This window comes from Saccopteryx bilineata, chromosome 3, assembly GCF_036850765.1.
Source record: "Saccopteryx bilineata isolate mSacBil1 chromosome 3, mSacBil1_pri_phased_curated, whole genome shotgun sequence".
NCBI lineage: Eukaryota > Metazoa > Chordata > Mammalia > Chiroptera > Emballonuridae > Saccopteryx > Saccopteryx bilineata.
Window position 1 is genome coordinate 128,079,231 of NC_089492.1, and position 20,567 is coordinate 128,099,797.

General features: G+C 52.7%; 1 long non-coding RNA gene across 1 annotated transcript; it reads right to left on the minus strand.

Moving 5' to 3' along the window:
• Window positions 1–8,612: 8,612 nt before the first annotated feature.
• On the minus strand, window positions 8,613–19,548 carry LOC136328753 (uncharacterized). Its single transcript, XR_010730099.1, has 3 exons — window positions 19,513–19,548; window positions 19,294–19,399; window positions 8,613–8,776 (listed from the first exon to the last, which is right to left on the minus strand). It is a non-coding gene; the product is annotated as an uncharacterized lncRNA (long non-coding RNA).
• Window positions 19,549–20,567: the final 1,019 nt, after the last annotated feature.

A 20,567-nucleotide genomic window follows, 5' to 3' on the forward strand; every position in this document is an offset into this window, starting at 1 on the left:
AAAAAAAATGCAGTTATAAATGTAGACATATTTTCACAGTGCCCAGCATCAAGGCTATTGTTAATATGCACAGAGTCTTGTGTGAATTAAGTCAAGATTCCTTTTCTCTGGGGGGATTCGTCCCTGCGCCAGGGTGCTGGGAGCTGCATTTTGATGCTTATTTTTTCATAGATTTTCTGTCTAGAAGTTCTCTAGATTTCTAGGTTTTGTGCACACACAAACTGCACAATTATTCCCAATGATTCTATTTGGTCCACAAATTCTCAACAAAAAGCACACTGAACGAATGCAGTTGAAAGTAAGAGGGAAAGGTATTTGTCAGTGGGATCCTATGTGTGTTCCTTCTCCCCTAAGGCCCTCTCACTCCTCTGGGACTCTCCTACCTTCCACCACCTGCTCCTTGAGGCTCTGAGGCCTTGGGCACCGATCTCTAGGTCACATGCCACCAGGGGAAATGCCTTTGGGATCAGGAATGAGGTTGGGATCTGTACTGTGTCATAAAGAGCCCTGCTTAAATTCATAGTCTGATTCTTGGAAATAATTCAGTAACACAGAGATGTACTTGAGACAACAGCATTTATGGTAACTGGATTTGGTCTTTGTTTGGCGAGGAGACAGAGAGAGGCACAAAATAGTTGGGAAAATATGGCCAGAGTTAGTAGTTTACAGCCAGGAGATGTTGAGGAGTGAAATACAAAATCATAAGATGGCTTTTCACTCTTTGAAATGCTAGATTTCTGCAGTGAGGCCTTAGGTCAGGACAGCATTCCTTCTGAGGGCAGCGGCCCCTTCTGCTCTGTCTGGCCCAAACATACAGAAGGCCGGAGCACATTTATATAAAACAAATTTAAGAGAGGCAGCCTCAGTTCCAGACACACAGCTCAGTAGATGAACAACTCAATGGAACCAAGCCTTTGATTTACGTGCTTATATCCTCAAAAGGAAGCTTTCTTTACCCGAGGGACTTTGAGCTGGGCTCCTTTCATTATGATAACAGGACATGTAAACTTTGTTTATGGAAAGGCTGAAGTGAACAGAGAGGCAGAGGCCTCAATGCTAGAAGCTGGGCTGCCCTGAACCACCAGGTGGAGAAGTTTGCCTTTGAGTCTTCTGCCCTCCAATGTCAGCCAGTACACACAGTAGGACTCCCTGGTTGAGTGACACATGAGTCATTTCTGAGACACTCTAGTAAATTACTGGAGAAACAGTGTTGTTACCTTTCCACCATTTTATTTACCAGAGAGGTCAGAAATTTATCAGTGTGTGAGAGAGGGCTGCCTGCGGTTTCATGTGCCCCCACCCCTGGGCATTCACCCAATGGAGGGGGAGGGGCGCTGGAAGGGAGAAAACACAGCAAGCACCTGCAGCCAGGTGAAGATAAGGGAAATCAACTTCCTTTTTTGGCTGCCAAGAATAGATCAAAATATACCGTTCTTTCTCTTTCCAGCATAAGAGAGTGAAGTTAGACTTAGGGGAACTCTGATCGGAGGAGATACTGTAGAACCTACTTCCCTTTGGTCTTTCAGGGCTGAAGCTTGCCAGGTCCAGAAGGATTGGCCAGACACAGCTAGGGGCCCAAGGAGAAAGTGGCAGCCTGGGCCAGGGGGCTGGGCTGCAGAGTTGGTGCGGAGAGGTAGACCGGAAGAGACCACTGTGGCTAAGGGCCGGGTAGGCGTCAGGCTGGGACGCCCTGCGCTTCCCCTCTTTGCCCAGTCTGGGTAGACACGCGGGCTGTTCTGCCAGTGTGGTGCTGCCTCTGAAGGTGAAAGTCACCTTCTGCCACTGTCCATATCGCTCTCCCGACTGCCCGCCACCGGATGGGGAAGCAAAGGACATAAATCCTTCCTCATCCCTGTCCCACGGCACTCGCCTATGCTGCTGCGGGGAGGAAGCTCCTGCCGCTGTAAATCACCGTCCCCGTCCGCGGGCGCCTGCCCTTCATCACGGTGCTTTACTGCGCTGACACCGGCCAGGATTTAGTGGGCCCAGCCTGGATGAGGCTGCCTCATTGAAATGCCCCCTCCACCCGTTCCACCTCCTCCCCTTGGAATTAAGCCCACTCATAAATCCTGGAGATGTCCATTTGCATATCTATCTGCATACATTTGCCCCACAAATTGCCTGCCTTGGAGCTCACAGAATCATCCAGCCAGCTGGGACTAGGAGTTTCTGCTGTCCTAACTCTTATTGGAGAAGGAAAAACTGAGGCCCGGGTGGCACAGTGGAAGGCAGGGGCAAAGCGAGGTTGGGCTGAAGAAGAATTTATCAAGGACTCAGAAGCTGAATGACGGACAGAGAACAGATCCAAGTTTCAGGCCCCCAAGTGGCTGTAGGGCCAGGAGCCCTGCAAGGGGGGGACAGTCAGAGAGAGCCCTGGGGAGAATCTAGCACTGGGAGGCCTGAGGACCCCTCTCAGGAGGGCTCCACAGAAGCAGGAGCAGCAGAGAGAGAGCAAAGGCTGGCCCTTGCGGGAAGGGCCAACTAGTGTGGGCTCTCCAGGAGTTCTCTGTAGGGAAGGGGGAGGTGAGGGCCAGGTGCTGTCTGTGGTGGTGGTCCGGGGAGGCCTAGCAAGGCGGACTGAGGGGAGAGGCTAGGAACACAGAAACCAGGCCCCTTTTGGCTCTTTCTATCTCAAGCTGGTATGATAGGACCTTGTCAGACAATCTGTGGGGAGGGCCAAGGCCTGGAGGAAGCCTTTGGTGAAGCCAGATTCTTCCACTCTGCATGAACCCCCGCCCCACACTGCCATCACCAACCCAGCCACTCCTCATTGGTTCTGGAATGGCCTTTTTGGGCCCCTTTTCATGGGCCCTCTTCAAGGGTGAGTGCTCCCTTTTAGTCAGGGCAGGACCCTAGAGGCAAGATTGAGATCTTTCTGGGCTCTTGGGACAGGTAGGGCCATGGCAGGGCCAGCGAGCTTTGCCTCCTTTGACCCCGTGTCCCATTCTTCTAAGAAGAAGCCCCACGGATGGGACCCAGTGCCCCCAGCTGGGTCCACGCTGTCAGGAGACCTGGTAAGTGAGCTGCTCTGCCCAGGGAGGTTGCCTCTGGTTCTGCCTGTCTTTCCTCCCCCTGTCCCCATGCCAGCCCCTCTGTCCTTCACCCCTGTGGTGTGTGCTTCATATATTTTCAACTGACTCATTAAAAATGTCTTATCAGAGGCCTGTGTTGCAACAGTCTGGGGAGGGTCAGACTTTAGGTGAAACCTCCTTCAGGGTGGGACTACAGGGTGAACTGTACTTGGCCCCAGACGTGGAGCCTTCCTCTAGAAGTCTCCTCTCACTGCCCCAGTCCTTGTATACACTCCACCCTGCTCCATCTTGCCACCTGTAGGATGGTGGACAAATCACGAGTGGCACAGAGAAGAGAGGGCAATATCGCGGTGCTGAGCCCTGACGCTGCTGTCTCTGCCCTGAGCCTCCCCTGGCCCTCCCAGGGTTCTGTCCTGGGTAGCCCAGGTGAGGCCAGCTGCCCCAGATGGGGCTGCACATTCTCAATACCCCAGCTCAGGGTGCGGCTGTTGATGAGGATGGGCCAAGACCAAGGATTAGAACCAGAATGGTCAGAGAGGAAAGAGGCAGGAAAAGGGGATGTCCTTGAGTGTGGGCACCACTGGCCATCCCTGAGAAATAGCCCCCGGAACAATAGAAGAAGAGTGGGAAGCCGCCCACAGCAGCCCTGGCTCCGTGCATGAGTGCCTGCATGGGGGTGGGGCCAGAGACCAGAGATGGCCTCAGCTAACCTGAATCCCCCTCCCCTTTCTGTAACCCCTCTCCCGGCCCCTGTCCATCCTCTCACAGAGGTCCTGGGGTTGTTCTGTTGTCTCTCCTCTCTTGAATTTTCAATGGCCTCCTCAAGGTTGGGGAGAAGCAGGTCGTTCCCTTCTACCTGCTACCTTCGGGGCAAATTGGCCCAGATGAAGTTGATAGAGGGGGTGCTAAAATTCCAAGGAAGGGGGTGACAAAGATGAGAGAAAACTGTCTCTGCAGCCTCTTGGTAAGAAGGAGTACTATTAAAGGATGGGCTCCGGCCTCCTGTTAGCCTTAGGAGAGTGGGGATCACAGAGGCAGGGAAAAGGCGACGAAGACCTTCTCAGAGCCGTCCTGGAGAACGTTTGCTGGGATTCTTAGAAAGTGCTGTGCAGACTCTGTGGCGGCAGGCAGCAGGCCTGGGCAGAAGGGTCCCCCATCTGGAAGCCTTTAAGGTCTCCCTCCCCCTCTTCTCCAAATAGCTTGTTCCCAGAAAACAGGAGGAGAAGTTACCCAACAACAAGCTGGGGCTTCCTGTGGGAATGGCGGCCCCCTCCCCTGCCTCTGTCTTAGCACACCAGGCCCTCACCCGCTCCCCAGGCTCTGCACAGCGGGGTCCCTGCCAGTCACACATTGCAGAGTGGGTTCCTGTCACCTTCTCCAAGATCTGGGTGCACAGCGCACCTCCCCTCGGACCCCCTCCGGGAACCCCTGTCTGCATTCCTGTGACTACTTCACCTCCTTTGTGATAGAAGACTCCGCCTTTGTGTGCTGCCTCAGTTCTATCCCAGGTAAGTTGGTCACTTGCCATTGTTTTCTCTTTTCATCCAGTCTGGGCTGGAGGAGTATTTGGGGATTGCTGAACCCCCTTCTATTCTACATAATAAAAAATTGAGGCCAGAGAGGCCAAATAATTTACCCCAGTGAAGATCTGAATATGGATCCCAGTACTCTTCCCCAATCCAGGGCTCTGTCACCTCTCACCATGTCCACTGGGTGGTGCCTGTCTCCTCAGGGTGATAGCACAGGCCCAAAGAGAGCCCTCAGGTTCTGGCTTGCTGATGATGTGGGGTTTGGTACAGCTGAGGTGTTTGCTGGGGGCAGAAGGTGTCAGAAACGGAGGGACAGAGAGCTTGGGGAGGGGGCCTGGACTGGGTGCTGCAGACAGGGCAGGGTCTTCAGAGGAAAGAGCTGAGGCCCATTGATGAGGACCGCTCCTCACAGGGCCCGGCTGCCTCTCTAGCACACCGGCCAGATGATCTGACTCCTGCTCTGCTCACCTGGTATCTGATTTGGGGCACCTTGGAATGAAAGACCTCCAGCAAAAAGAGGTTTTTAACTTTTAGATAATGAGAGAGTTCCATTTTAAATCTGGTTCCTATAAAATCTCACCATAAACATAGTGACCACTGGGTCTCTGCTTCCTCATCTTTAAAATGGGAATAGAAGCCCCTAGGCTTCAGGAGGAAGATGCGAATGAGCTTAAAGGACAGGAAGAAAGAGGAGGGAGAGCATTCCAGAGCAAAACACGAGCCAAGATTCAGAGGGGTGAGTGGGCCCTGACTGTTCGCCAGCATGGGAGAGCCAGGCCATGCCATTCTCCCCGCGATGTGCCTGGATGAGTTCTTTAACTTGTCTGTGCTTCCTCACCTGTACACAGAGGATAACAGCACCTATCTGAGACAGGTGAGAAGTAGTGAGGTAATATTTGTCAAATTCTTACAATAGTGTCTGACACAGAGTAAGTGCCTATGAAAAACTTATTTATTCATTTATTTAACAACATAGTTTTCTTTGTGCTATCCATTTTAATCCCTACATGCAACAGAAGATGGTGTTCATTCAAGCATGTGACTCCTGAATACTGGGGTCTGAGGGCCTTTTAGGGAAGGAGATTGGGGCTTGAACACTCCAGTCTCCTCACACAGGACCCTGGTGGTGTCTAGAAGGCCTCCTCTGACTCCCTGAATTCTTCCAGGGCTCTGGGGGAGTTCTTTTATGCCTCTGGGGCTCAGAGCCACACGGCGCAGAGTGAGAGAGGGAACTTGGCTTGGGTGGGGGGCTGTTAATCTCAGGGCTCCAGAGCCTAGCCTGCGTTGAAGCTTTTAACCCCACTGTGTCCACAACCACAACATGGTCAAGCAAGGGTCTGAAGAGAAGGCCACATTCTCCGGCCACATCATCCTGCCCCAGAGATCAGAAACCCCACTAGACCTTGACTCAGGGTAGCCTGAGTGGAAGGGGGGCATGGGGAGGGGGCAAATGTGACCAAGGGTTGCAGCTCCAAGTGAGAAATAAACAGGAGCAGATGGAGCCCAGAGCCCAAAGTTTCTGTTTTCACGCAAATGTCTGGGACAATAAAAGTCAGGGGGGCAGTCGGGTGGGGTTAGGGATGGGGTGGAGGAGAACATAGACAGGAACAGGGTGGGGGGTGCAAAAGGAAGATGCCGTGTCAGCAGAATTAGCTCTTACTCAAAGAGTTACTATTGAATTGGTTGGGGATGGAGGTGGCCTTTCCAGCCCTTTGCCCAGGGTTCTGGCCAACCAGCTGGGGCTCGGGCTGACCCTTGGAGAGCAAGGAGGGTTCTGGGCCTGTGCCTGCACAGAATGTCCAGACAGCACGTGCTCCTCAGAGCTGATTGCATTTCCTGGACTTTGATGCCCGACATCAAAGCAGAGCCAGGCCTTCCCTGCCGCCTGGCAGATCCTCCCTGCCCTTGGGTCCAGGCTATGTGGTCACGATGGCTGGAGAGGGCAGGCCAGCTTGGCATCCATGGGAAGCCTCAAGTGAGCTAGAAAGGCTAGGATGTGGCCCTTTCCCATTCTGGGGCTGCCAGGCCCTGCAACTGTGGGTACAGCCCACATCCACTGTCGTACGTGCCTGTGCTTGTTACGCTGGTTCTGTGCCCTCAGATACCAGGGGTTAGACATGGAGGTCACTAACACCAGGCCATGGGCTGGGGCCCATGTGGCCCAGATCAACAGCAAGAGCCAAAGCTTGTTTAAAGCCTGTGGAGATGGCATAGGGTTTATCTTTCTGTGGCAAGAAAGAGCTACAACATTGGCTATGCCAACTGGCCTTCCATGGGATGCCGGCTGGGAGGGATTCTGAGTCAGTTTGGAGGAGGGTCCCACTACTCAGGCCTCCTTATGAAGGATTCCTACTCCCTCACTGACCATCAGGGCTCCATCCGGGAGGGTCTTCCACTCCCCTGCTCTTGTTACCACCTGACTTGATCTCCCTCAGGGGACTAGCCCAGGGGTCATTCGCAGCTGATTGGAGGGCACTTAGGGCCCTGCTCTGAGTGCTCAGGGATGTGAGTGAGCCCCTGTTGATGCACTCTATTGATTTGTAAGGGTTGCACAATCCCCCTGGAGACTTTCCTAAATACCTTTGTCTGTGATGCCCTTGGAAACTTCAAGTTCAGGTGTTTGCTTCAGCTTAGGGCAAACCACTTCTTGTCTGGCTCCTTCCACCCAGGCGTCTCTCAGCTGGCAGTGCCTCAGTTTCCCTTTGGTGGAAGCATGCAAGAGGATGCCAAGAAGAGGGCAGGATGAAGGCAGGAGGTGAGCAGTGTAGAGGCTCTGAATGAAAGGCAGGGAGGCAGAAGCTTCTGTAGTCACATACCTGCAGGTCCTGGGAGAGGGGTCCTTGGGCACGGTGATGGCAGTGCTCTTGCCGGCCTATGGCCTGCATGCCTGCAAAGGGGCCTTGGCTCTCCATGGTGCCCACCCATGTGGAGAGGATTAGGGCCTGGAAAGACGTGTTTTTTCCCCCTTCCTTCTTGGAAGGAGGATCAAGGGACCTGGTGACAGCCCAGAGATTCTGGGCATGCGGACAGCCCCACTTCCCTTCCCGTCCATCTCTCAGGCAGCCTGGGAGATGCACACCATCTGCTGGCAGCCCCAAGCCCCGAGCATCCTCAAGCCCCCAGCCAGCCCAGAAGAGGAGCTGCTGGCTGTGACTGCCTTTCTATTCCTGGAACCCCTGCTGTGACGAGGATCAAAGGGAGCATTGGAGCTTCATGGTAGTAAGCAACAGGTATATGCAAAATGCTTATTGTACTTAATAGACCTCAGAAAAGTTGGTGAGGGTCTGCAAAGATGTAGGGACCCCTCCCACTTTGATTTTTCTGTGCTCCCTTTCTCTGTGGTCCCTGGGACAGGGACCGAGGGTGGCCCTCAGATCCTGCTTTTGTCTGTATTATCTGTGAGGAGTTAATCCCTACTAAACCCAAATGCGTGCGCGCGCGCGCGCACGCACATACACACACACACACACACTTCTATGAAGACAGTGTCTGTAGTTGTGCCTGCATATAGTAGGTACTCAATAAATATTTGACAAATGGATGGATGAATTAGTGAATGAACATGGCTGATAGTTTTAGCCCACAGAGCTTTCTTCCCTCTATACTCAGAGGAATGCTCTTCCATTCTTAATTCCTGACTGGAGGCATTTTGGGGTTATCTAGGGTGGTTGCTTATCACTCACTGTTCTACATGCTATTATCCTTAGCATGAAATTAAACTGTGGCTTCCTGGGGTAGGAGCTCTGATCTAATGCACATTAAGTTCCTATATCCTGGATTTGGTCATCAGCCAATTCCTGCCACTGACTTCTTGGGACATCTGTTGGGCATTGCAGAGTTTGGGATTGGATGCAGAGATGGTAACTACCGTTCCAGTCTGAGCTGTGCCCCTATGAGCAGGAGGGTGGCAGGGGGCGTGGGCGTGGGCAATATTGAGATGGCTAGGAAAGGTCTGGGGCTCAGGGACCAGGCCTGGAAGAGAAATTCCTTTTTTTCTTCTATTTTTTTATTCAGTGAGAGAAAGAGAAGCAGAGAGACAGACTCTCACACGCACCTCAACCGGGATCCACCTGGCAGGCCCACTAGGGGGCGATGCTTTGCCCATCTGGAGTGTTGCTCCATTGCTCAGCAACTGAGCTCTTCTTAGCGCCTGAGGTGGAGGCCATGGAGGTATCTTCAAGTGCCTGGGGCCAACTCCCTTCAATTGAGCCATGGCTGCAGCGGAGGGGGGAGAGAAGCAGATGGTCACTTTTCCTGTGTGCCCTAACTGGGAATCGAACCCAGGGCATCCACATGCTGGGCTGACACTCTACCACTGAGCCAACCAGCCAGGGTCTGGAGAAGGGATTTCTAACCTGGGAATATGTGTGAGGCCAGACAACTCCCATCCCCCAAGATCTCGCTCTCCCCTGCTCTGTAATGTAATGTATGTGTGAGTATAAAACGTTTAACTCTGGTATGTATAGAAATAGATCAGTCAGAATGGACACTAGGCAGAAGCAGTTACAGGTCAGCCCTCTAAGGCTCTTTTGCCCCTGCCTTCCGTCCCTCTCCTTTCCTCCTCTCCCTCTGCCCCTTCTATCTCTTCCCTCTTGCAATCTGCAGATTGGATGGTACCAGTGCTCTATTACAATTGCCCTTCTACTGCCATGCCTATCACGAAGGGGCTAGAAACTTCCAGGCTGGCCCCAGCCCAACCTTGCGGGATGGGCTAGGTGTACGTGGCAGGACTCCTCTGAGGCCTGGGCTAGGTGTACGTGGCAGGACTGGACACGTGTGCGAGGAGGGGATGGAGACCTTGGTCACTGGCCAAAAGTGGGGTTTGGAGGATTCTGAACTTGGTTTTTTACACTGTTTTTCCAACAGGAGCTCTCCTTGGAAGTGACTCAGTGTGACCGAAGCCACTGTGTCACACGTCCAACGGGATTCTGAAGGATCCGTATTCCCAAGCCATGTGCCCCAGTGTGACTGAGTAGTAGGATAGTCACGGCAGCAGCTGGGACCTCACCCGTGACAGGCCCTTGCCCCTGGCACCTTAGGCTGTGCCTCACTGAGACTCTCTGGGTGTCTGAGTATATATGCACTCTGTGTTTTTTCTGTCAGCGCACGAGTCAGCCTGTGTGGGCAAGCATGCACGTGTACACACACATGCCCATGAGTGAGCGTGGGGAGTGCCACATGTGCCAACGTGCATATGCACATATATGCACGTGAGCGTGTGGGGATTACGTGCCTGCGTGTACGCTCACAAACGGAAGCCCTGGTGGGAAAACCAAATCTCCCTCTCCCAGGCCTTGGCCTCTGCTCCCTGGGGCCCTGACAGAGGAGAACAGAGAGTCCCCAAATCCTCAATCTGGGACGGCGGCTTCTGTCAGATTTCTGCCCCCCCTTCTTTCTTGACACAAATAGCCTGTGGAACAAAGGGAGCTGGGACTTGGATTATTTATACAGTCAACATTAAGCAACTTGTGGTCTATTTAAATTCTTCTTTATTAGGCCGGGAAATTCCATGGCAAACACTCAGGCAGTAAGGAAACCTCCAGCACGGCAGCTCCCAGCTCCTGCCATTACCATGTGGCTCCTCCGCCCCCACCTTCTGACCTTGGCTTCTTCTCTGTGAGCTCCCTGATGCCCTGCCCAACCCCCTCTTCCTTGGACTCCCCCTCCACCCCTCCCATTCCTTCCACCTCCATTTCCCGGACCTCCACCCCAGACCCCTGCCTCACTCCTTTTATGTTTGCTTTAACTTGGGAGGGGTGCTGGACATCAAGCCTTATACTTCAGGGTCTGCAGGCATGGTGTGGGGTGACGGGGAAGAAAAGTAGGGCTTATGAGGAGACTGGGGAGGCCCAGGCTGTGGCCAGCCTGGTGCATTTCATCAATGTGCGGCTTGCAGATGCCTCTATTAGAGAGTTTGAAGAAAGAAAAAGGGTCCAACCAACAAGAGGAACCACTAGGGAATTCAAGCCAGTGGCAATCTGAGACAAATTGCAGGACCTGATTGATGCTTATCCTGAAGATAGGGGACTCTGTTGTCACCTGGGGCATCGCTCTGAGGATATTTAAGGGCCCCCTGACCTGGGCTACAGCACAGGGATTGTCTGGGCCAAAGTGAGGGAGGTGTGAAGTGTTAGGTCAATGGCAGCGAGGCCCCAGGGCTCAGAGGTGGGGATAAGGGGAAGGTAAGGTGGGGGTGTAAGAGAGCCCTGAGGCAGCAGGGCTGAGCAGCCTGGTCCCCACTAACTGTGTTCTTCAAGAGTTTCTCTGTGGGGCTACAGAACAGAGAACAAGAACCAGAGGCTGGAAGATTCAGGGAAGTAGATTCTGGCCACACAAAGCAAGGGAGCTGTTGTGCTCCATCAGAGCTGTCAAAAAGTAGTGTCTGGATGCCTTCAATGGTGGGTGTTCACACCACTGGAAGTGTTTCAACAGAAGCTGGTAATGCCCAGAGGGGTTCCTGGCATGGGTGCCAATGAGCCAGACCTTTGAATCTGTCTCATACTCTGGCTTCAGTGATTGCATGGTGCCACTCAGAGCCTGGGCAGAGAAGGGACGGAGGGGGGAGGAGCTGAAGGTCCGCAAAGTCCCCGTGGAGGAGACAGCCTCTGGGCTGGGGGTCAGCAGAGCCTAGCCTCTTCCGCCCTGCAGAGGGCTCTCCATCCTTCCCCTCTGTAGCCCAGAGGGCTTGCTCAGAAGCAGACAAAACTAAGGACAGAAGGAAGGCTTGGAAAGGAGAGGGGTGGACGATGAGAAGCCGTGAGCACCCGAGCTCCTGGAGGACCCGGCTGGCAGCCCCTGCTTCTCATTCCTGGGCGGCACCCCTCTCCTAGCCCTCAGCTCCCTGAGACACTGCACTTTCTGCTATTGAAATCCCCTCTTTCCAGCCTGACCTGTGGAGGTGAAGTGGATAAAACATCGACCTGGAACACTGAGGTTGCTGGTTCAATACCCTGGGCTTGCCTGGTCAAGGCACATATGGGAGTTGATGCTTCCTGCTCCTCCCCCCTTCTCTCTCTTCTCTCTCTAAAAGTGAAATCCTCTTTTTCCAACTAGACAGGGACCCTCCTGAGTACAGAGAGGCTAATATTCAGTTTGTAACCTAGTGCCTGGCACACAGGAAACAGTAGGAGCTTAACGAGTGCTTGATGAGCTCAATGCAAAAGACCTTTCAGGAGTTCCGGCCCGAACCAGTTCCTCACCGTTCTCTCCATAGCCTCGTCTTGGAATCCCTTCTCCTTCTCACCTTTCCCAGGGGACAGGGACTGTGCCAGACAGAGAGGAAGCCTGGAGGACTGAAAGGCTCCTCTAGAAACTCTTCCGAGGGCAGGCTGTGCTGGGGAGGGAGACAGGCCCCAAGGGTTTGGAGAGACAGGCCCCAAGGGTCGGCTGTCACCTGGGAATGGCTGTCACCTGGGAATGGGACTCTAGGGGTAAAGGTCACCATACTGTGTACCATCCTCCAGAGACTGGCCAAGGCATCAGCTGTTTAAGCTGATGTTGAGGTGATGGATGAACAATGGACCCTCCTCCAGGCAGGCAGGCAGGGCAGAGGTCGAGAAACTGTCCCTTCCAGACTGCAGTGTGACAGCCTTGGTCTGTGCAAACGGCAGCCAGCCGAAGAGGTTGGGGAGACAGACCTAGACCTTGCTGCCAATTATCACCTCCCTGTCGGCCCTGCCCTCGGGGCCTGTCCCTGCTGCCACCTCTGAGCCTGTGTTTCTGATTAGCTGGCCCCAGCTGTGCAGCATTAGTTACATTTTTCCTGGATGAATCTTGGTTGTGACTTCCTGCCACGGTTCTGAACCAGCTGCCTGCCTTTGCCGCCTGCTTCTCATCCTAGTCCCCTGGACTGCCCCAAATGCCCTCACCCCCATGGGCTCCTCCTCCAGGGGACAGCGAAGCTGCCTCAGACTCTGGGGTTGATCTCCAGGGGTGAGGGATATCCCTCAGCCTGCCTGGCACACCCACTGCTCACCAAGACACCCATTCAGCTTCTCAGATGTGTGCCCTTCAGAGAGGGTGATAGGGCCCTAGACCTTAGCACACATGCCCACTGGGCAGTGTGCTAATCCCTCCCAGCAGGTCAAGGCCGGGGAAGTGTGTGGGCAGGGATCAGGGAGGTGCTCGAGGAAGGTTCTGTAAGCAGAAACCATCTTCTGGCTTTCTGGGGTCTGTCCCCAGCACAGTTCCAGCATTGATTTTAATGGAGCCACCGTCTCCATATGAAGTCTTGAGCTGCATTAGCCTCCTTCCCCTCTGGTTTCCCAGTGCACTTCAGGTGAACTTCTCAGAGAAGACACCAACTCAAGAGACTCTGCATCTACTTGATAGGTAGTGAGCTCCCTGTCCTGCAAGTATGCAAGTATGAGCCGAGGAGAAAAATCTTTTACTTTCATAGCGACCCTTAGAGCTTATGTGATCCTTACCATATCCATGTAAGGGAGTAGGGCAAGGGTGAGCCTTATACTTTTCAGAGGAGACAATTGAGGCCAGAGAGTGAGTCCTAGAGTCTGAGCTAAAACCCAGATATGAGCCCCCCTTACTTCAGTGTGAATTTGACCAGTATGACTCCTCTTTGAACACAGCCGGATTCTGAGAGACTCTGAGCTTAGAGCTCAGGTTTGCAGCTGATGTATCCTCTCCCCTCTCTTCTTGCCTCCCTGGACAATACCCTCAAACAGTCTGAGCCTCCTGCCAATAGAGAAGCTGATTATGACTGTCCCTTCTTGCCCCAACTGCCTGCCTTCAACCATGGCCTTTGGTCTCTGCCAGAGTCCATGACTTGGGACAGGTTTCCAGAAAGCAGGGCCCTAACAGGAGGCCACCAGCATCCTGACTAGAATGCTTATGGAGGGCAGCTTGTTTCTGCATCCTCAGTACCCAGCGTGGGCCTCACATACGGTTTAGCTCAGGTGGGAGCATGGGCCGGGCAGCTGGGAGAAATTGAGCAGAGAGTGGCATGAGTTGCTTTGGGGACCCCAGGGAGTCAGGAGGACTTACTTGCTTTGGGAAGGAGGCAGAGGCTGGAGGTGGGCGGTGTGAGCTCTCCCTAGGGAGAGAAGGCCTCTGTTCCCAGAACAGCTGGCTCTTAAAAATGCCACCCAGAGAAGTGCTGGCAGCAGCACTAGGGGCTGGACACCCAGGATGGGATAATGTGGTATTGGCTCTGGGGTCAGGGCTACTGCGAGGGGACGATGCTGTAGGGAGCTGAGACATGCCACGGGCTGCCCTTCCCTGTAGCCACTGTAAGGCTGCAGTGTCCCCAGCCTAGAACCCATTCCCGTAGCCTCAGCTAGCAGCTGGGTTCCTGAGAGACGGGCACATCAGCCCTCTCAAAGGCCCTCCGAGTTTCCCAAGCCAGTGGGTGGGATTGGACAGACACGGACTCTGCCGTGGGGAAGCCTCTGTCCCAGTGGGGAGAGGCCACCTCTGCCCTCAGGCCCCTCATCTATGTATGATATCTGTTGACAAGTCATAACTCCCAGGTCTCTTTTGTCCTGAAACTATTGGTTTATTCCTTCAATTCATTAGTTATTTTATGAGGCAAATGTGAGCTGTCTCTTTAATTATCTACAAGGAATTGCCAACACCTACGTTTGTCTAGATTGAGATTGTGAATGAAACTTGTGTTTGTCTCTCACAGTCTTGGTTGGTTCTAGCTGTCAACCTCTGGACAGCAAAGCACGGTGTGTGGGGTCAGCTCATGGGAACACAGTATTGATTTGCCTGGGGGCTCTGGGTCATGCCGTAGAATTGTAAAGCAGGGGGGACCTGTGTCAAACTTTCACATGAGAAGGAAATTTCCCTGTTGGAAGAACGCCTTCTGCCTCCATCAGGTACCCGTGGAGACAGGGAGCTCACTATCTGCTAGTTCACTTCAAGTTCTGTCATCTCTCTAGAGCCACAGGCCAGGCCAGGGGTCACTGAAGGCTCTCCTCCAGAAGTAGCTCTTGCAGGGTCCCCCTGAACCCCCTGGTGGTCACTGTGAAGGTGTGTTGCTCCCCCCAGGGGTTCTCGTGCAGCCCTCATCCCTTGTGCTGGCCCCGTGGCTGCCAAAGGCCCTTGAATTAGATTTCCTTGCTACCCACCAGACCTAAGATCAAGGGTCTATGCCAAGGCTCATCTCCTTTCCCCTGCAGTGACCCACTTTGAGAACCTCTTCCTGAGAATCCTCACCCCACCCTGCCAAGCCCTGGCCCACGTAGAGCCAGGCTGCAGAGGCTCAGGGCGGGCCCGAGAGCTTCAGCTTCAGCACTGGGAGGACCTCACTTTCTCACAGAGGTGGCCCAGCCTGCAGTGCAGGGAAGGAGAAGTGACCCTAGACTGCAGAAGAACAGAGGAAAGGCAGGAAAAAAGACAATGTCATTCTCTCTGGCTGTCAGGCTGGGGCCCCTTCCATCATCTAACAAGACCTCTCAGCTTAGGGGAAAACTTGTCCTGGAGTGAGGTGTCCCAGTCATTGTCTGTCCAAAGGAGAGGAGGCCTTCATCACACCCAAGAGAACGAGGGAGGGAGTATAACTCTTTTAGTGTCTTGGCTCAGAACATGGCTGCCTACCTGCAGCTCCAGTGATGGGGACACTGAAGGAGGACCCTAAATCTTCCCCATTACCAGCCACATCACCATCTTTACAACTGAAAGCCTTTTAAAGCCATGGCTTGGTAGGAGGAACAGGAGGCAGCTCTCCATACAGTAAAGTCTAAGCTATTGCTTTAAATTAGAAACATTGAATAGTTTGGGATAATGAAAAGGAAGTGAGGGGCCAGTAGGGCTCTAGTCAGCCATTGGGCCAATTTCAAGGCGACCAGGGGACTCTAGCCCAGAACAAGCAGCTATCCCAGTACCCTCAGGCCTCAGAGCACGGAAATGGCCTTGAGAACCCCCTCACGCCCTGTGTTCTGTCTCACCATAGATGACAGGCTGCGTGGGCTAGTCTCATGGCCCTTGCATGAAATAACTCCATGTTGATTCCGTTTGGGCTTTTCACCCTTTAACGGCACCACATTAGGAAGTCGGAGGGCCTGTCCAGTTACTTTACACAGCTTCCCTCAGCCTGGGCTGAGACCCATGCCTGCAAGTTTTTCTGCAGCCCTTGGGGTTTCCTCTTCAGTCCTCCAGCAAAAGACTGTTCCAACAAAAACCTCCATAGCTCGCCGAGAACTTGCCATAATTTATAGGCACAAGGCAGCCCACATTCATGAAGAGAAAAGTAACATTCCTCCCCAAGAAGCAGCTCAGCCCACTGAGAGCGAGAGGGAGAGATTGATTCTGCTAAAAGATACGCTCATTTATAAACCAAACTGAGGAAAGACAAGGGGAAAAGCAGGAAGTGAGCCGATGTCATCCTCACATTGGTTCAGTCTAAGGATGACCAGTTGTCTCCAAGGACAGAGGGTGCCTTAGGACAAAGGATGACTACTAGTTTTTATTTGCCCAAATGGTGGTTTTCCCAGAACAAAGGGACACGTTTTTTTCTCAAAGGCAAATTCAAGCCACTTCCTTTAGAGAACCCTAGAAATATTTGCAAGTTTCCAATGAGTTTTTCCAGCGTGTGTGCCATTATACAATTTAACTTTTACAATAAACAGGAGATTAGGTGTGATCATCCCCATTTTATGAATGAAGCAACGAAGCTTTGGGGAGGTTACGTGGCTTCTACCCTGATGAGGTGACAAAAGGAGGCAGGATGAAGAGTGAGGTCTGCAGCCTCCAGAGCCCACAATGGGGTGTGGGAAGAAGAGGGGGACCCCCAGAACTTAGAGGGTGTCAAGTCAAGAGAAAAACGTCAAGTAGGGCTGCACCGGGACAGGAGGGGTTAAGTGCCATACTGTGGAGGCAGTCGTTTCAACACCTCCCCTCCCCCTTTTTTCTCTTCCTTTTCCACTGAGGTGACCTTTAAATTATGGCATCAGCTGCCGTGCCAGACACGCTGCCATTCCCCCTTACTCCATCTGCCTCGCTTTCCTACTGGAGTAGTCTCTCCACTTGCTGCTTTCCCTTCCCTCCTTCCTGCTCACTCCTTCTCTCCTTCAGGGTCCCATTCACAAAATCCCAGCATCAGGGCAGGAGGCCCTGCTGTAGGTAGGCACTGCTGGCAGTCCCTGCCGCCTCCGCCCTGCTCTGCGACTCTGCAGTCGGATAAAGCACCTCTGCCCCTCCCCTGCTCTCCCCTCCCCCTTCACACCAGCCCCGTCCCCTGCTGCCCTGCCAGCTCTGTCTGCTCCCCCATCTGCCCCAGCCTCACCTTTCCCCAAAGCCTCAAGCAGGGATGTACCCTTCTGCTTAATGTTCATTTGCATTTGGCCCAAGGCCTAAACGATATTTTTTTGCCACAACCGTGGAATATAGCAGACATTAAATCTTATCGGTTTAATTTTCTTCCAGATAATAGTACAGCCTTTGATTTTTTTTTTCCAAACTATGGAAAAAGTGTCAAAGAAAAGTGGAACATTAATCAAGGGACTTTGATGAAAGGAATGAAAGTGTTTTCCTAAGAGCCCAACATGTGGTGCAGCTGCTGGTGGATATTTAAATGACATTTTTCATATGTTGCTGTAAAAAAAAATCTCTTTGAGTCGATTCTGGAAATATATTCCAATTTGCTACAATGCCAGTGGTTTTAAAATTATTTAGAAATAAAATGTGTTTATGATTTCTGCTCGACTTTGTATATTTGTCTGCTGCAGACCTCGCTCCTTTGAGGAGGGCCTAGCCCATCTCTCCCAGAAGCTCTGGGGCTTTTTAGGACAAAAACGTTCAGATGGGGGCTCACAAAGATGGGAACCACGCTGTCTTCCTCTGTGGCCTTTGGCCCAGCACATCGCGCTGTCCCAGAGGTTTAAGTAAAGTGCAACAGAAGGGAGTCAGGCAACAAAGAAAAAGAAGGTGATGGCAGACGTCACTGTGATTAGGAAGGTCCGAGGAAACCTGTATAAAAGGTGTGATTTCTCCTGGAAATGAGAAAGAAATGAACTCATTCAAATCCTAAGGTTTCTTACAAGCCTCAATACCTGGCAAGAGAAACCGAGAGGCCAGAAAGCCGTGGCCTCCAGCCTCTCGTGTGTGAGGCTCATCCAGCAGTGAAGGGAGCCCGTCCACTTGGGTTGAGCGAGGCCTGAGTGTTACCCTCATGTTGGGAGCCAGCTGGACTGGAAATCCTTGGGGTTGTGGCCCCCTCCTATTCTGCAGGGATCCCTTCTTCAGATCACATAGAGCTTTCCAAGCTCTGCCTTCTGAAGGACCAACTTCTACCCTCTTAACCCCGCCATTCTTGCTAATCTTAATATGAGGGGAAGGAGGGAGACTTCCAAGTGGCCCCTTTTCAATGTGCTCACTGAGGCCGTTCTGCCTGGGCTCTCTGATCACAGGGAGCATGGGGTAGATTAGATTCCAGAGAGGGAGAGGCCCCACAGACCCTCCCCAGGGCCAGGACAGCAAATGGCCTGGAGGGTCAACATACTTCCCTAAACATACTTGCCATCACCTTCTTTTTCTTCACTGCCTGACTCCCTCTGTTACACTTTCAAGTTCCCAGCCTGCCCCTCAAGGGAGGGGCCTGGAAGATGAGCTCAGGTCTGAAGGCCTCTCTGGCCTGGCCCTGGACCCTGCATGGGCAGTCAGTCCTGGTCTTGTCCTCACTGACCAGTGGGGGGAACGCTCTCCCTAGTTTTCCCGTCTCCATGTCGCTGTCGTTTGGACCTGAGGGAGTACACAGAAGTGCTCATGCCTCTGCCCTGCAGGGGCTTCTTGGGGGGAGGTGGCCTGGGCCATCTCCAGACTCCAGCTGCTCACGTCTGTGGAACTGGCCTTCAGCTTTCTCCCATCTCCTCAGAGGCTCTTACTCAGAGAAAGCCTTTTAGAGGTGCATGTGGTTTGGGGGGGGGAAGACACCTGCCTCGGCACAGGGGTGGGATGAGTGCTGCTGAACCTTTGACTCTGAGCTCAAGTGCAAACTCAACCTCACCTTCTTCCAGACCTGCCTCCCTGTCTCCTCCTGTTCTCACGGCCCCCTCTTCCTACTCATGCCGCCCAGCTCTACACTGTCTCCTGAGTGGCCAGCCCAGTCCTGCCTCTGTGCCCATCAGAGGCCCCACTTTTTCCCTGGGGTCTTTATTGTGCAACTCCAGAGAACTCACCCCCTGAAGCCAGCCGGGGAAAGAACAAGTCAAGGTCCTGGCTAGCTGTTACTCATCTATGTTGTTTTTGTCTTAAACCCTTCTTGGTCCATGAGCCCCTAGGCTGGGTGGTGGGCCTTTCCTTTGTCTTCCCATAATGCTGCCTGGTGCAAGGCAGAGTGGGAGACGGCGCTCAGCCAATGTTGGAGCAGCCTTTTGGAGAAAGTTTGCAGTGCTCATGGAACTGGAGTCCCAGCTGGTGGCTCTAACTTAGCTGATCAGGATAACCTCAGTCTCTTGCCTGTGACTAATGTAGGGATGAGATTTGAGGAAAGTCTGTTCGGAGATTCTAGGGTATAATTCCTTACTTCTAAGACAGAGAAAGGAGAAGACAGGTCCTTTGTCATCTTCTGGGCATATTCATACCTAGATGGGATGCCAAGGCTTCCTGCAGCAGCTGAGAGTGATGCCGAGACACAGAGGAGGGAAGACTGAGAGCACCTCAGAAACATGGAGAAGAGACCTGATGAACCTTCTTTGAATAAGAAAATTCAATTTCTATCACTGTTCAATCTGCCCAAAGACAGGATATCATGCTATTTAAAGCCATAAGCCTACCTGGCAGGATGAGAGTTGGGGTGATACCCAGAGAAACCCCCACTGCTGCTGCTGAACAGGACTGCTTGATAGCAGAGACTTTTCTTCTGTCCTCCTCTCCTCCTTTCTAGAAGCAAAGAAGAGATCTGAGCTTTGTCTGAGACCACCTCTGAGACTAAATGGGGATGCCAGGCCTGCCTCACTGGGCCCTCTGAGTCCTCTCTAGGATAATACACATACTAAAGGCTCATTGAGTGGTTCTTCCCTTTCCGTTTCCCCTACTGTCTTGCTTGCAAAGACAGTCTTCAGATGTCTTCCTTGTTACATGCTGAAGGTAATCATTAATCTGGAAAGGGAACAGAGGGCTCTGGTGGAGGAGTGGCAGTGTCTGCCCTCAATCCTAAACCAATCAGATCCAAGGGTCTTTCAAAAGAGAAGAGGCATTGCAAAACCTTACTATATATCTTGAACACTGTGTTTTATTATATAATATCCTTGGGGCCCTAGCCAGTTGGCTCAGTGGTAAAGCATTGCCTGGTATGTGCATGTCCTGGGTTTGACTCCTGGTCAGGGCACACGGGAGAAGCACCCATCTGCTTCTCTACTCCTCCCCCTTCTCTCTCTGTCTCTGTCTCTCTCTTTCTCTCTCTCTCTCACCTCTCTCTTTCTTCTTCTTCTGCAGCCATGGCTCAATTGGAGCAAGTTGGCCCCAAGAACCAACGATGGCACCATGGCCTTTGCCTCAGGCACTAAGAAGAACTCAGTTGCTAAGCAACAGAGCAAATCTGCAGATGGGCAGAACATCACCCCCTCGTGGGCCTGCCAGGAGGATCCCGGTAGAGGCACTTGCAGGCATCTGTCTCTACCTCCCCTCCTCTCACTGCATTTAAAAAAAAGTATTCTTGGGAGATGGACTGCACCTCATAATAGACCTGAGAACACAAGAATTGCTCCTCTAGAGGTGCTGTATGACCTTAGGGATGGTCCAGAGGTCTATGCCTTGCCGTGTTAGGATGGGTCTCAGCCCCTATACTACACCCCAGTGATTGCCCTTGAGGATACTGGTGAGTGTGTGGCATGTCTGGCGAAGTGCAGGGCCCAGTCTCAGCTGTCCAGTGTTAGGTAGAACTCAGTGTGAACCACAGCTCCAAAGAGTCAGCTAGACTCTGTGTCCCTGCAATGCTAGAACCGACGTCTGTAGCATGGCATCAGGGCTTCAAGTTTTACTATGGATTGGGGGTAGAAGTAGGTTTAAATTATACCCAGAAGGATCTGAATGTGCTGCAAGGAGACCT